Below are 15,005 nucleotides of genomic sequence, written 5' to 3' on the forward strand. Positions count from 1 at the left end.
ACTCTACATTTTCAAGTAATTTAATCTTCTAAAAATTACACCTCTGATGAGGAGGATTCTTGTTCTCCCTCCTAAGCAGAAACACAAAAGAACCTTAGATATTCAAGGGTAAAGTGATAGCAAGCAACTTCTTTAAAAAAATTGCAGGCCTAGAAAGGAGGTACCGTTATTTCTAGTAGAAATATTAATTAAAATTATTTTCTATTTTCACACATTTGGTGCTGAAGAGCTGCACTTGATGACTGTGTGACCCCATGGCCCAGGGACAGAGGTGCTGGCAGGGATCTTTGGCTGCCTTGGTGTGCAGAACTGCAGCAGCAGAGACAGGAGATGCTGAAATTGTTACAGGAGGCCCTGCAATCAGCACACGGTTCTGTAGGTGGGTATTCCTTTGGAGAGCAGTCCTTAATTAATCCCCAGCCTCCAGAGCACGCTTTCTCATCTTCCTTCCCCTCATCTGGTGTCCCTGCTCATTAATCAAATCGCTTTTCTGCTCTGGCCATGGTTTGAACACTGGGTTCCTTGCCAGCCTGTGCTGGAGTGAAAGCCAAGGTATTTGGTGTGTGAGAGCTGCTGAGTGCTGCACTGCAGCTCCCTCCTTCTCCCCATCCCGAGCCCTCGGTCCCTCTGACCTCACCACTCTGATTTAAGCGCAGGGGCCGCAGAAAAGGGCAGAGATTTGTTTGGCTTTTGGCCCGGCGAGCTGGGGCCTGTCTGGACATGCCCGCTGACCGTTCGAGAAGAGGGAGTTTCTCTCTCAACTCGGATTTTTCCTGCCCCCCTCCCCGGCACAAAACTCCTTGGCATGAGCTCACCCTCCAGAAACCTCAGTATTTACACAGGCTGGGATTTACTCAGGGCCCAGCTGCTGGTGCTTATCTTCAGTTTTCTGAAGTAAAAGGGTGAAATCCAGAAATACAGGAGGGCGCTTCTGCTGGCTGTGCAATCCCCCAGCTCGCTCCACAGTGGGTCTCCCTAAACCACCTCCAGCAGCTGGCAATGGGATAAGGTGCCCTGAGGAGGGAAAAAAAGGTGTTTGGAAAGGGCATCTGTGTGCAAACAGGGCAGTTCTGTCCTTAGGAGATCTGGGAATGTTATCATTGATCGGAGATTCTTTAGATCCCAGGTTCTGCTCAGAGAACGAGAGAGCAAGTTTGTAAGATACAGATGGCCCTGAAAATCATCAAGCGCAGCTCTTCAGAACCAAAGGGCTGTGTGAAATTAGCAAATAGTTTTCATTAATATTTCTACTAGAAATAACAGTACCTCCCTTCTAGGCCTGCAATTTTTTTTAAGAAGTCATTCACTAACTATCACTTTAACCTTGAATATCTCAAGTTCTTTTGTGTTTCAGCTTAGGAGGGAGAATAAGAATCCTCCTCATCAGAGGTGTAATTTTTAGAAGATTAAATTACTTGAAAATGTAGAGTTTTAACCAAAAATATTAAATGCTTTTGTTCGGGACCCTTTAATAAGGCAAATCTTCCAGACAAGTAAGAAATCCTATTTTTAGATAATAGTCTGGAAAAACCCCACCATATTTTAATTAAATTAAATCACAATGAAATGCAGAAGACTTAAATAGATTGGCTGTCTGGTGTAGCTGCTAATCTGGCCCATGTTCAGTTCACCCTGCATAAACATCATTTATTCTGTGTGTGCTTTTCCAGACACACTACATCCCAAAATATTTTATAGACCTAATCAAATACAACCTGAAATTCAAAGAAGAGGAGAACAGTTAAGATGTTCATGCAGGAGATAAATGTATTGATTTCAGGTACAGCTTGGAAGCAGGGGAAAAAAATCATCAGATCCATGAGGGAATTTTCTCAGAGCTGCTGTAGCACATCCAGTGACTCCTGTGGGAGCTGCAGCCATTTCAGGGGCTCCTCAGCTTGGTTCCTGGATCTGGGGTCTGTCAGTTAGCAAAGAGGAGATAGAAGATGTTCCATCACCCTGCTGCAGGCCAGCAAAGCTCAGTTGCCAGATTCCCTCCGTGCCTAGGATACAAGCTGTCTGAAGGAATTAGCAGGGCTGCCTTGGAAATCAGCAGGGTCTCTCTTGCCTCCCTTCCAGCAGCATCAGTCGGCACCACTTTGGAGGAGTTCAGCCTGAGGACCTCCAAAGTGAGGCACCTCGCTTGTTTTGAGAATCTGGGATTTTTTCCCAGATGTTTTTCAGAGCTTTTGTGATTGCCTGACTCTTTTCCATTTCTCAAATTCCACGTTTTCCCCCCTGGCCTCCTCTGACCCAGCCTCATCCTTCTTTCCTTTCTCGGTGCCTCTAACCTGCTTCTTGAACCATTTACCTGTTTTCCTGATCAAAGAATATTTCAGTCTGAGTTTGGGAAGAAATTATTTTTAGTCAGTCTGTATCAGAAACACGTGGCCCTGTGCTACCAGACCACTTCACCATCATCATTCTTAGCCAGGTTTATTCAAATTTGCACACATGCCTGTTTAAAATAGGAAATCAGGCAGAAACAAACCTTCTGTTTCCAGCCAGACACAGTGTTCAGAAGTCCTTAGTTCAAATTTCAGCCATTTCTAATTAAGAGCTCATCAAACCTCATAAAACCCTCAAGGTTTCCAAGGATCTCTTGCTAATGGCCACGCTTGGAAGAAAAGAAAAGTACTTTAAGTTATTTTGCTTTCCAAGTGCACTGTGTACTTTTTTCCTCATCTTCCTTTACTTACTGTGACATCTGTGGACAAAATGTGTTTGGAGATGATTTGGTCAGTTAGATGAGAAATTATATATTGAGTACATTAGCGTGTAAATTTGGGTTTCCAAATGCTTTGGGTCATCAGCTCATACAGAGATGCAAACACACACATGGGCTTGTGTACACTGGTTAAAACAGCACGATAAACTTTCTTAAAGAACAGCAAAAACTTTTGCTTTTGTATTTATATTGTTTAAACTTCTGTTAATTTCTAAGGAAATGTTGTCCTTTTTTTTTTTTTTTAAATTTAAATGGCTCTGAGTTAATTTTGAAGCCAAAAATCGAGCATAAACTCATCTGCTCACAGTATCTGAGTTTCAAGATAATACACATCCTGCTCTCACATTACATTACCCCCCATAAATCTGTCTCTGAGTCAAAACCCTTTAAAAACATAAATGCAAATATAAAAACAATGAGAGTTAAGAAAGTTAGCCCGTGACTTAAAAAGGAAGGAGAGGAAATAACAAATGCAGAGAATGAAGTATTCAATGCCATTTTTGGTTGCTTCTCCCAGAAATAAAAAAAAAGGTTGATTGTGGCTGTGTACTAATGTATTAAGTTTTAACAAGGGGGTCATCTGAAATAGCTAAAGACTATGCTGGCTAAAATTTGGGTAATTTAGATGTTCTGCAATTCAGCAGGACCTGATGAAATCGACCCTGGGGTACTTCAGGCTCTAGCTGCAACAATCCCAGAGTGATTAGAGATTATCTTTCAGAGTTCAAGATGACCAAGGTAGAGCCAGAGGCCCAGAGAAGGGTAATCACAAGGTCTATTTTTAAATGGGGGGAAAATGAGAACCAGGGGGATTATGGAACAGTAAAACTGACTTCAATACCCAAAAAGTTTCTAGAATTAGCTGTTACAAGCACTCAGAGAATTAGAAGTTAATAAGAAACAGCAAATACAGATTTGTCAAGAGCAAATCCCGTCAAACCAGTACAATTTCTGTGCAGGGGAGATGAACTGGTAAATAAAAACCAAGAGGTGCATATGATGTTTGTTGATATTTTAGTAAGAGTTTGAATTCATGGCATCCTCATAGTCTAAGCAGAGGGACATACTCTGTTTCAAACTGAGAGCACAGCCAGGTGTAAATTAAGGCTCAAAAAGTAGTTGTGGATTGTTTCCTGTCAAGGTGGGAGGGCACAGCAAAGGGGGTCCCTCAGGGGTCTGCCCTGGCCTGGGAAGAGCTCAGGGTTTTAGTGGCTGTCTCACGTGGCATTACAAAGTGCACATTAATAAAACTACCTGAGGTCATGCTGGGTGGCATTTCAGCATTTTGGAAAAGAGAAGCAGAGCTGTGAATAATTTTTATCCCTGGTTATGTCAGATTTGCAACCTGAAATGGGATAAAACCAAATCGTTGTAGCTAGTGAAATAAATGCAAGTGCAGAATAGAATGCAAACCAGAAAATACTTTGCAAGAGAAGCAGTGTTTAAGAATGAAGAGAGTGCCGAGCGATGGAAAATGTTGAGCTGAATATAACATCATCAAACTGCTTCAGAAATTACAATTAATACAACAGAGAGTCTGAGTGGGGCTTGTGGGTTAAAGAAAAGAGGTAAATTTTACTTTTCAGGCAACCTTCATACAGCCTTGGCTATGCTCTCCTTTGGTCGTGCAGTTCAAGAAAAATCTTGACAAATTGGAGAGGGACTAAAGGAGAGCCATAGGAATGATAAGAGGTTTGGAAAACGCAACCTATGAGGAAAGATTGAAGGAATTGGATTTGTTTAGTCTAGAGTAGGGAAGACTGACAGGATGTGAGAACATTCCTCCAATATGTAAAACATTGCTAGAAAGAGAATGGTGATGAATTGTGTCTTCAGAGCAGCAGTGAGGAGAGAATTCACATAATTTTCAGCAGAAAGGATTTAGTTCAGATATTAGAAAAAGCTTCCCAGCTTTAAGGCTAAATAAGCTGTGTGAGAAGGTTACTGGAGCTGCTTCCTTGGAGGTCTTTAAAAACAAGTTACTCATCTGTCAGGGATGGCCTGGGAGGATTTGGTGTTGCCCTCTGTATGAAGGAACAGGCTGCAGCTTTGGCTATCTGCTGGCTCGTGTATCTTAGTTTGTAAATACATTTAAGCTGAATGTAATATTAGTAACTGACAGGTAGCTGGAGGCTTGAGTGTTTGGCCACTCTGCTTTCCAGGGACATGATGCTGGAGTTGCAGCTGAGTTCATACAATCATGAAAGGTTTTATTCAACCAGCATCTGTGCGAGGGGAATTCTACGCTTCTCACAGCGGGTGAGGAACAAGGCAGAGTAAGTGGTTTCATCAAGGTTAATGTGTATTATATCATCTCACTGGTTTGTGGAAGCCAGCCACGTGCCTTTTGATCTGCGTAGCCTCAGGTTTGGGAGAAGAGCTCTGCTCTTTATCTCTGGTTATTTGGACAGTAGATAATTGGGAATAGTTGTTCACTATGTTCATAGCCTTCCTTGGCAGTTGCAGTTTCCTCATGCTTCTCTACCTTTGTTTTACTTCTTCTTGTTGCTGTGATTGGTAATTAACATGGTTATGTTTTTAAACAGCTTAATTTGTTTTTTAAAGTTGACTGTGAGATAACCATGGAGAGTAGAAGGGGTGTAGGGATACATAAACAGAGAGCTACAACTCCCTGAGCTGGAGGAACAGCTCATTGCTGAAAGGAGGATAATTTAGGATGTAGCTGTGTTTTAGAACTGTAGGACTGTGACTAGAATATGTATGTTATGGGATGGGATTTGTTGTTCATGCCCCAAAGTCTAAAACGGGCACAAAGGAGACGTGGGCAGTTGTTGCACATGGTTTGGAGTCAAACCACAGGAGCAGCCTCTAGAAAGGTCAGATACCTAAAACCATCAGCACTTGAAATTCCACGATGCTGTTGAGAAAACAAACAAGAAAACACAGTTGTGACCTTTCAACATGACATGTTTGTGTGGTGTTTCCACCGTGGTGGGGAGGATCTCCAGGTGAGGTGGAGCTGAGCTGGGCTGGCAGGCTGGCACTGTTATCCCACTCCAAACTGCCTTTCCCCAGGGATCCCATGGCTCTGTGAAGCAGAACCTGTGCAGTTATGGGAAACTGAGACACAGCGAGGCTTCCATCCCCATGAAATGCCTGGAACAGCCCTGGGAGGGTGCTGGATACCTGGATGCTGGAGTTAATTTATTTTTGTTAAGAGATCACCCTAAGGACAATTTGGGAGAAGCAGCAGAGGTTTGCAGCTCCTCTGCTTTCACAGCACCCTGTCTCCCCTTGGTGGTGTTATTTGTGTGTCTGAGCAGCAGGAAGCATTTGCCTGAGGAGCAAGAGCTGAGTGCTCAGCCCTGGTGTGTGTCTTTAGCCTTGGGATCGCTGGTTTTGTGCCTGGGGAGCTGGGATCCAGCCTTAGGTAGCCTGATGGTGGCTCGGAGGGAGGTGGTGCAGAATTTCTGGCTGCCCCAGCACGACCCTCGCTAGGGCTGGACCAGCAGAGTCCAGGCAGGGCCTTTTCCAGCTGTGCTGACCTGTTCCCAAATTCCAGCTTTAAACCTGGGACCAGCAATATCCAGCATGCTCCCAGTTTGGAGGGGTAGCACTGAGTGTTCCTGGGTGTTTTGCTGCACAGCTGCATCATCCCAGAATAAACTGCCCTCACTGGAGACAGGGACTGTGGACAGAGCAGATCTCTGGATCCCTGCACTGGTGCTCCCAAGCTGCAAGACTCTCTAAAATAATCCAATAATCCCACCTTCATACTTTGCCTGGGGAACACAAGAGGTTAAAAGCCAAAGCTGTGTGTTACTTCCCTGTGGTGATTTACTGCTTTTCAGATAAAGATAACAGGCGAGATGTTCCCCCTCCCCACATACACCTTTTTTTTTTTTTATTTTTTATTTTTTATTTTTTCATTCCTCCCTGCTGATCCCTCCTTCTCACCCCGCTGCTGCACACATCCCTTCTGCTGCACTTCACGTTGGAAGTGGGGGAGATTTCTTGAACCAGGGGCCTCCTGCTTAATGCACTGAGGATTCAGCCAGGCCAAAAACGCCTATAGCACATGGGGAAGGGAAGGGCCAGCAGTGAGCAAGCTTGGACAGATGTGCTAGAGGGGGAGAGTGGTGCTGGTGGGGGTGGAGAGAGCTCTGCCCCCCTCCCAGCCGGTTCAGGGGGTGGCCAATCGGGAGAAATGGACCCTTTTTAGGACCCCAGCAGTCAGGGAGAGCCCCTGAGGCATTTTTGGCCGGGAGGTTGTGTGCACACACACACTCACACACGGAACAGTTCAGCAGCAGTCCAATCCCCAGTGACATGGAGCTTTTTCTTAATTCAGAGCATATTTCAGGCTTCAGTTTAAGGAGGGGGGGGGGGGGGAAGCAACACCAAAAACCAACCCATAAACCATAAAGAATCTATTGAAACAATTGTAAGGGGGAAAAAATAGAATGTGACTGCAGCCAAGGTTGTTAGGGAGGAGATGTATGGAAGAGATGAAAAATAAAAGGAGCATTTACCATGTTCCTCACTGCCCTCAGATCAGCCTGGCAAAGTAAGGACCTGGGAAGGCACTTTCCAAAAAACCAGAGAGGTGGAGGTGTCTCCCCCAGCATCATCACTGCTCTCAGGGGAGCTCCTGGTTGAACAGGGCTTTGTGGTGGCTGTGCTTCTGCTCTGTCCTTCTCCCTCATATGGCAGCATCTCCTGTGCTCCTCAGAGCTGGATTGCAAGCAGAAAGTTAAAGCTGATGAGCAGTAATTTACCCTCTTGTTTGTTTGTGCACTCTGAGCATCTTTATTTGGGGAGCTCAAAACATATTGGGAACAAAAATCTCCCAAGATTTCCAGTGGAGTGATGCCATCTGATGAGACTGCACAAAAATATCTTGTTCAGAGTGTTCACATGTTTTTTAAAGGGTGCCTGGCAGGACTGGGAATGGCACCTCCAAAACCCCCAACCCTCCTTCACAGAATGTCTCACAGTGGGATTTTTTTGCTGATACCAATTTGTTTATTTGTTTGTTTGCAATTAGGAATTAATGCCTGGACATCAGCATCCTTATACAAAGAGCAATTGAGTCAGTCCCTGCCCCAAATATCTTCCAGTCTTCGCTCTCAGGGATAATTTTCCTCTAAAGGCAATTTAGATGCACAAGACTCTTAGCACAGCTTGTTCATTACTGCCAAGGACCTGCAGTGCAGGATGCTTCTCCTCAGTTAACATCTGTTTTTTTGACCAAATTGCCTTAGTTGCTGCATGGGCCCACAGCTGATATAAAATGCTGAGAAATTATGACTATTTTTGTTGTTTGGGTGTTTTGATTTTATTTATTTATATATTTCCCTAAACCTGCAGTTCATTTTGGCATACCAAGCTGAATTTACTCGCAGTTGTACCCAGGCAATTATGATGTTTAAAAAATTACTCCCAGCTTACCCCAGTGCAAGGAGGTGAAAAGCAGGGGAGGGGGTGTGTGTGTGTGTGTCTCCTGAGGGGGTTTCTGGCATCAGACCAACAGGAGCAATCGGCATTTGGAGGGAAAAGATGCATGTGCACATTAGGAGGCAACATCTGGTCCTAGGGCCACATGTTCCTGCCACAGAAGAGAAATGCTGCCTCTGCACTGTCCTCCTGCATGTGGGGCTGGCTCTCTGGGGGCAAACAGGGGTCTCTGGGGAGGTTTAGGTACCCTGAGCCAGATTTTAGTTGTTATTCACTGTCAAACAAGTCGAGAAGAAAGAAGGCAGGCAAGCAAAATGCAGTTTGGGCAGGGAACTGGGCACCTGAGATTTCCCTGTCCCCATGTTTGAAATGTTCATTATGCACTCGAAGCTGAAGGGACTCTTGGACTGCTCCCTGGGCTCTGATTCCAATTCAGATCAGTGAGAAATCAATAGGGGTGAGATGCCTGGAAATTGCTCTCCTACTGAGGGCTTGGAGTGGCTCGTGTGCCACTGACAATGCAGAAGCACTTTGTCACTCAGCATTAATTGTCCCATCAGCCCTACAGCTCTGTTCCAGGCAGCTCCTGGTATGGCTCTTTCCAACCACATTTTACTGCTTTGCTGTTCTGGGTCTCTTTCTAGTTCTGACAAGGGTTGTCCAAGGCAGACAGGAAGAACTTTGAACTAAAAGCAGTAGCAGTAATTTCCTTTACTTTAGTGGCAGCCTTTGGGGGATCTAACATGGGTTGTTTCATCTGCAGTTAAACTTTGGATCTGATGGCCCTGATTTAGGAATCTAGACTCAGCTTTGAGTTACCTAAGGCAATAAAAGGCCTGGAAGACTAATCGTTGAGATTAAAAGGAGACAATGTGGCTTGCTGCCTTTTCCAGGGGATGCAAGCCATGCAACCTCAAACCAAAACATCATTTATTGTCAGAGTCTCTCTCTGGTGAATTTGGAAAGCTTGAAGGCAGGACAGAAAGAGAGCAAAGTGCAAGAACAGGGGAGCTCTTTTCCTTGCCCCTTATTTGATACTATAGAAAGAGTTGTTAATTTTTATACTCTGTATTTCCTCACACCTTTGGGCATATTATGCTGCTTTGCCTAGCTCCCCTTGGACCAAATCTGAATTACCTGCCAGACCTCCTCAGCTTAGATTTAACTCTGTGTTGTGTTTGTAGCATTAAGCTGAACTCTAACTTTTGTTTTGCTTATTTTTTCACTGTTATTTTTTCACTGTTAAGCATTGAGACAGTCTGCCCAGGGAGGTTTGGAGTCCCCATCCCTGGAGGTGTCCCTGGATGTGGCACTGAGAGGTCTGGGCTGGTGACAGGGTGGGGATCAGTCACAGGTTGGATTTGATGTTCTGGGAGGTCTTTTCCAAGCTCAGTGACTCTGGGATTCCATGACTGCTCCCATGCTGAGCTCAGACCATGAGGTGAGCAGTGCTGGCTCCTCCTGGGCCGTGGAGCTGGATGGGAGGGCTGGATGTGCCCTGCAGGTGGAGGGGAGGCAGCACAGCAGGGAAAAACATATAAAGGTGCCAACATCTTCTAGTCCTGTGCTGTGAGCAGTCCAGCCATCCTGCCACTGTTGGGCAGCAAATGTGGGTCCTCCTTGAGCACCATAAGCCTTGAGCCACCATCTCCTCTGGCAGGAGAGGAGCTGAGCCCACGGTGCTGCCAGTCCAGCACTGCGGTCACACTGCTCTTTATTACAAGAATATCTCCATTTTCTTGGCCAAATCTACATGTGGGTAACTCCATACTTCCTTGCTAAATTCCTCTTGGAGTTTTGTTTTGATTTGTGTCTGCTCCTCGCATGATATAAAGTTTTAGTTAGTCTTAAATAGCACTTGCTGAAAATCCATTTTTTTTTCCTCACTGTTGTAAAAGCCTGAGTTTGGAAAGGGGGAGGTTTTGGGGAAAGTGTTGCAGAATATTTCCCTGTTCCCAATGTGTTTAATTTTCATCCACTGTCAGGGAAGGGGTTGGGGAGCAGACTAAATGGGCCCAGTGGAGTTTAGAAAAGTCAAAGGAGTTAAAAAGCCACTCCTTTTCCCAGTTAAGGGGTGAATTTGGGTAGCCACGTATCGGGCTATGCTGGTGAAATCAAAGAGCTGTAAGTTCAAGTGAGTGTTTACAGCTCCCAAATTCAGTTAATTTACGACATGTTTAATATGTTTTCACAAATGTTTGTTGTACTCATGGAGTGACGATGCTGTATTTGGTCAGTAAAATTCCATCCTGCCTGCAGTACGCAAAGACCTGAATGTCACAAGGATGTTCTGTGTCTGAGGAAAAATATTCACTTTCATTTTAAACACTCCAAATTCCTCTGCTTTTCTTTTTTTTTTTTTTTTTTAGTAGAAACTTAAACCTGTCACTAAAACCACCAACAGGACTTTTCTCACTAACATTATGGGATATTTCTGGTTTTTCTGGTTTGCATTCTTACTCTTTACCTTCTTTCCTTTTTTTTTTCCCCTTCACCCTCTTTCTTCAGCATAACAAGATTGGAAATTAGGGCTGGCTTGAGGCCATGGCTGCATCTATGAGGCCATTTAAAGTTATTGCTCTCTAGTCCCCCTGGACCAGTAGGAAATTCAGCTGCGATCACAGAGAAAGAAACCATCCCAAAATTCTACAAATAATAATTTAAAAAAGCAAGAAAACACAGAAGAATATGGAATTGCTTTTATGCATTTCAAGTTTGGGATGAAAAGACTTGTGAAAACAGGTAGAAATACTGAAAGGCAGCTTTTTGTGCTGAGGTGATGGGATTGCTCTGGAGAGATTTGTGGTCAGAGCCAGAAGGGAAAGTCTGTTTTACTTTGGTCTGAGTTTAGGCTTCTGGTCTTGGACTTTTATCTGGGTGGAATCAGGATCTGTCCCCACTGAAGCTGGTGGGGTTCAGCTGCTGTGCAGTTGGAGTGAGGGAACGCTATGAGCATCCCAGCAGGTGGGGAAGGATTTGCAGCTTAATTCCCATTCTAGCTCTGAATTTTGCAAATCATCTTATGCAGGATCCTGGTCTGAAACAAGATTTTCAATGCAGCAGCGTGGCCTGGGCTGGGATTAGGGAAGGTGGATATAGGACAGGTTCACATGGGTTAGAATTTTAGTGAAAACCCCTGCCTTCTTAGAAAATATTCTCTTGTGCATGGAAGGTTTTTTTCCCCTGCTAACAGGGGCTGAAGGTGAAGAAATACCAGCATAAATAACATTTTTCATGTACAAGTTTGTGGCTTTTCAAACACTTTGTGCACACCTCTCAAAGCATCTGGCATGATCTAGTTGGTAGAAAAAAAGCAGATCCTGACTTATATGAGTGACAAACTCTCACCCTCTTTTCTTGGTTGTTCCTGAAGTTGAGGGAGCTGGTCCTGTGAAATCTGTCCACACAAACTTTCTTTGCATTTCTGTACAGCAGAAGCTGCTGAGCAATATTTGGACTAGTTTCTCTTGGAATATAAAGGAGAATTTTTTGTCTTTTCAGGCAGACATTTTCTAAGTGGGAATGAAAGGAAACCTCAAGCACCTTGACTTTCAGTGAAATGGGGAAGAGATTTTCAGGTACTATGGGTGAAGAGGGAGAGGTGTTTTTTAATGGATTTAAACCTTCTCCAAGCACCAAATGTACAAATTATGGCCCAGATCCATGAAGCAGGTTGTGTGCCATGGAAATGATGAAAGTTGTAAAGAAATGATCTGCTAGAATACTTTGGGTCCTTCTGATTCTTTCCTTGGAGTAGCTCTGGATTTTTATTTCTTTAAAAATTTCAGCTTTCCATTCAATTCTGAAATGATTAAATACTGATGGAGTTACTGGAGGGTCTATGTGACATTGCCCATCCAAAAGATTCCCCAGCTGGAAAGCAGAACAGGACAGTAGGTGGTGATTTAGTATTATTTTGCTGGTTTTTACTTCACAGAACCCCCACAGACTTTACCTTGGTGGCAGTCTCATTCTTGATGCTGTGCACATGAAGCTGATGTTCTTCCTTGCTCCACAACTTACAGTCAATACAGGTAAGGCAAATTTATGACATGTCCTTGGTTAATAGAAAATTCCAGCTGTTCCTCTCTATCCTACTGCTCAAACCATTGCCACATCCTCCAGCTCAGCTTGGTGCCATATCCATTTCTCAGAGTATTTTAAATGAATGCAGGTCCTTCCCTTCACTGAACACAGTAATTGTTAACATTTAGGAAGATTCCTTGAATTTCTACCCTAGTGTTTCCCATTTCTCCTGTGGTCATTCCCTGGGCAGATCCTGCATAAGAAACTCCCTGCTCCCCTGTTTTTCATGAAGGGTTAAAGCACAAACAGCGGCGTTATGTCCTGGGGTGCCAAACTTTTTCTTCTTCTCCGTCTCCTTTTGATTTAAAAGCTTTGTTTATCTCTCTGTAAAGTCACTGGCAGGCCATAAAGAGATATATTGCCTTGGTGCAGACAGCACAGACTCCGCTCCTGGGAAAGCAATGGGCTGTGAAGTTGAGTGTGTGTGTGTGTGTGTGGGCCCTCATAATTCAGGAAGGGTTCTCTTTTGGGAAGCTCCCAGTGGACACTGCCTGCAGCCGCCCGTGGCTCCTTGTAGGAGAAGCCTGCATGTATCCAGGAGGCTTGGTCAGGCTCAGTGCTTTTGATGTCCTCATAAAGCCATCACTCCAGAGCTTGGAATCACAGAGCTATTGAACTTGGTCATAATAGAGTGGGTAAAGTGCTCCCAGTGGTTTTGATTTTATGATATTTTTATTTTTTGATAGACAATATAATGTCATGTCAGATCCCAGCTTGCTCGGGCATTCCCCGTCATTGTGCAGTGAGATACAACATCAGAATTATTGCTTGGCTTCTAAGTTGCTGCCAGGAGTTGAACCTCCAAGTGAACATTCCTTGATAGAAGCTGTATTTTGTTGAGTGTTTGCAAACTCTAAATCCCCCTGCACAGCCCATGACTGCTCCCAGGAGTGCAGGGAGCAGCACTTCTGGCTGGGATGAAAGGTAGGGTGATCTAGTGGAAGAGATGGAATAGGGGAATTATTTCTGGCTGGCATTTAGACTGAAGAAACTGCTGATTTAGCTGAGCTGAGGGTGATTGGGTTTAATCTGCAATGGAATTGGCTTGTAATGTCCTTTTTACTTATCACCAGAGGAGGAATCTACTGAAAAAGAGGGCAGAGCACCAAACTGAGCTGAACCACTGCCAGCAGAAAGGTTATTGATTCCCTGCAGGAGCAGAGAGGGAGCTGCTTTCATAGAATCACAGAATGGTTTGGGCTGGAAGGGATCTTAAAGCTCAGCTCATCCCATCCCCTGGGTGGCAGGGACACCACGGCAGGGACACATTCCACTGTCCCAGGTTGCTCCAAGCCCTGTCCAGCCTGGCCTTGGGCACTGCCAGGGATCCAGGGGCTGCTCTGGGCAACCCCTTGGAACAGCAAGTCATTCTTTGCAGGAATCCCTGACCTGGAATCACAGATTTCCAGAGATCTCAGTCCAAACCTTGAGAAATGGAGCTGGGAAGCAGCAGAACCCTCTTTTGGAGAGTTTTCTCACGTGGAGGATTGGCATGAGAACAGCAGATGATTGCATTCTGCTCCTCTCAATGCATGAAGTGACACACAGCCTCGAGCAGGCCCCTGGAAATGAATGCTTTCCACAGATTCAGTTTGTTTTGGGAAACTCTACCAAGATGAGCATGGCCCCTCAGCCTGCCACCTCCTCATCCCTGGCAGGCTGTACCCACCCTGGCCCAGAGGGGATCCAGAGCCCAGTGTCCTGCACAGGGCTGGGGGGCTGCACTGCAAAGGTTGTTACCTCCAGCCTCTGTGGGAGCTCCTTTGCCTGGGGAGAAATCATTGATACCTTTTTACAGCCAGGATAAATCTGAGAATGGCCTGAAAATCTGCAGGAAATTGCTTTTCAAGTGACCGATGATATGACCTCTAATTTCCTAATGATCTAGGAAGAGTTCAAGCCCAAGTGCTTGTATATGCAGAATGCCAAATTTATATATACAAAACATCATAATTACTGTCATGGAGATTTACAGTGCTTTACAACTCATTAATAACCATAATAATAATATTTACCATAACTCTTTCTGGCAGATTAATTGCAATTCTCTTTGACCATTCTCAAACTACTCTTCTCACAACATCTTTCCCATCGGCATGAGAATGAAGTACACAAAATGTAATTTATTGACATTAAGGGTGGCTTTATTTCCATGTGTTTATTTGAGACAAAAGGAGATATTTGCTATTGAAGGGAAAGCATAAGCATTAATGAATCAGAAAATCTTTTCAGACAGTGCTGTGTATTGCTCCACTTCAATCTGGCATTAGCAGGTAATGTGTTGGTGACAGACAGGTGGGATTCTTGCTGCTCAGTTAAGGTATCATTTTCAAAATTAAGTGTATAAAAGAAAGACATAGCCATTTGCATGAGAATCTTTTAGGTCCTTAACATCTGTTTTAGGAGGAGGGAACATTCACAGATGAAAAATGTCAAGTTTAGGCTACACTGACTGTTGTTTAGCTGATGAGCTGAGGTGATAGAAATTTCTCATTCTTCTAAATACCATCAAAATGATGAGATCTCGAGAAAAGAAAAAAAGTAAGAAAATATTTTCCCATTTTCTCTGCTTTCCTACTCCTCAGTGTACAAAATTTGTAAGCAGTGTCAGATGGGATAGAAAATGTTGGCGTGCAATTGAATTTCTTTGCTTTAACTTTTGTATGCTGTTGGAATTTCTTATATTTCCTTCTATTTTTATAAGATAACAGTCTTTAAAACTGCTGCAGTAACATAGCTTATATGCATTTTACTGCCCCTTTTTCAACAGCCT

The sequence above is a fragment of the Fringilla coelebs genome (assembly GCF_963513975.1).
Source record: "Fringilla coelebs genome assembly, chromosome: 21".
NCBI classification, from domain to species: domain Eukaryota; kingdom Metazoa; phylum Chordata; class Aves; order Passeriformes; family Fringillidae; genus Fringilla; species Fringilla coelebs.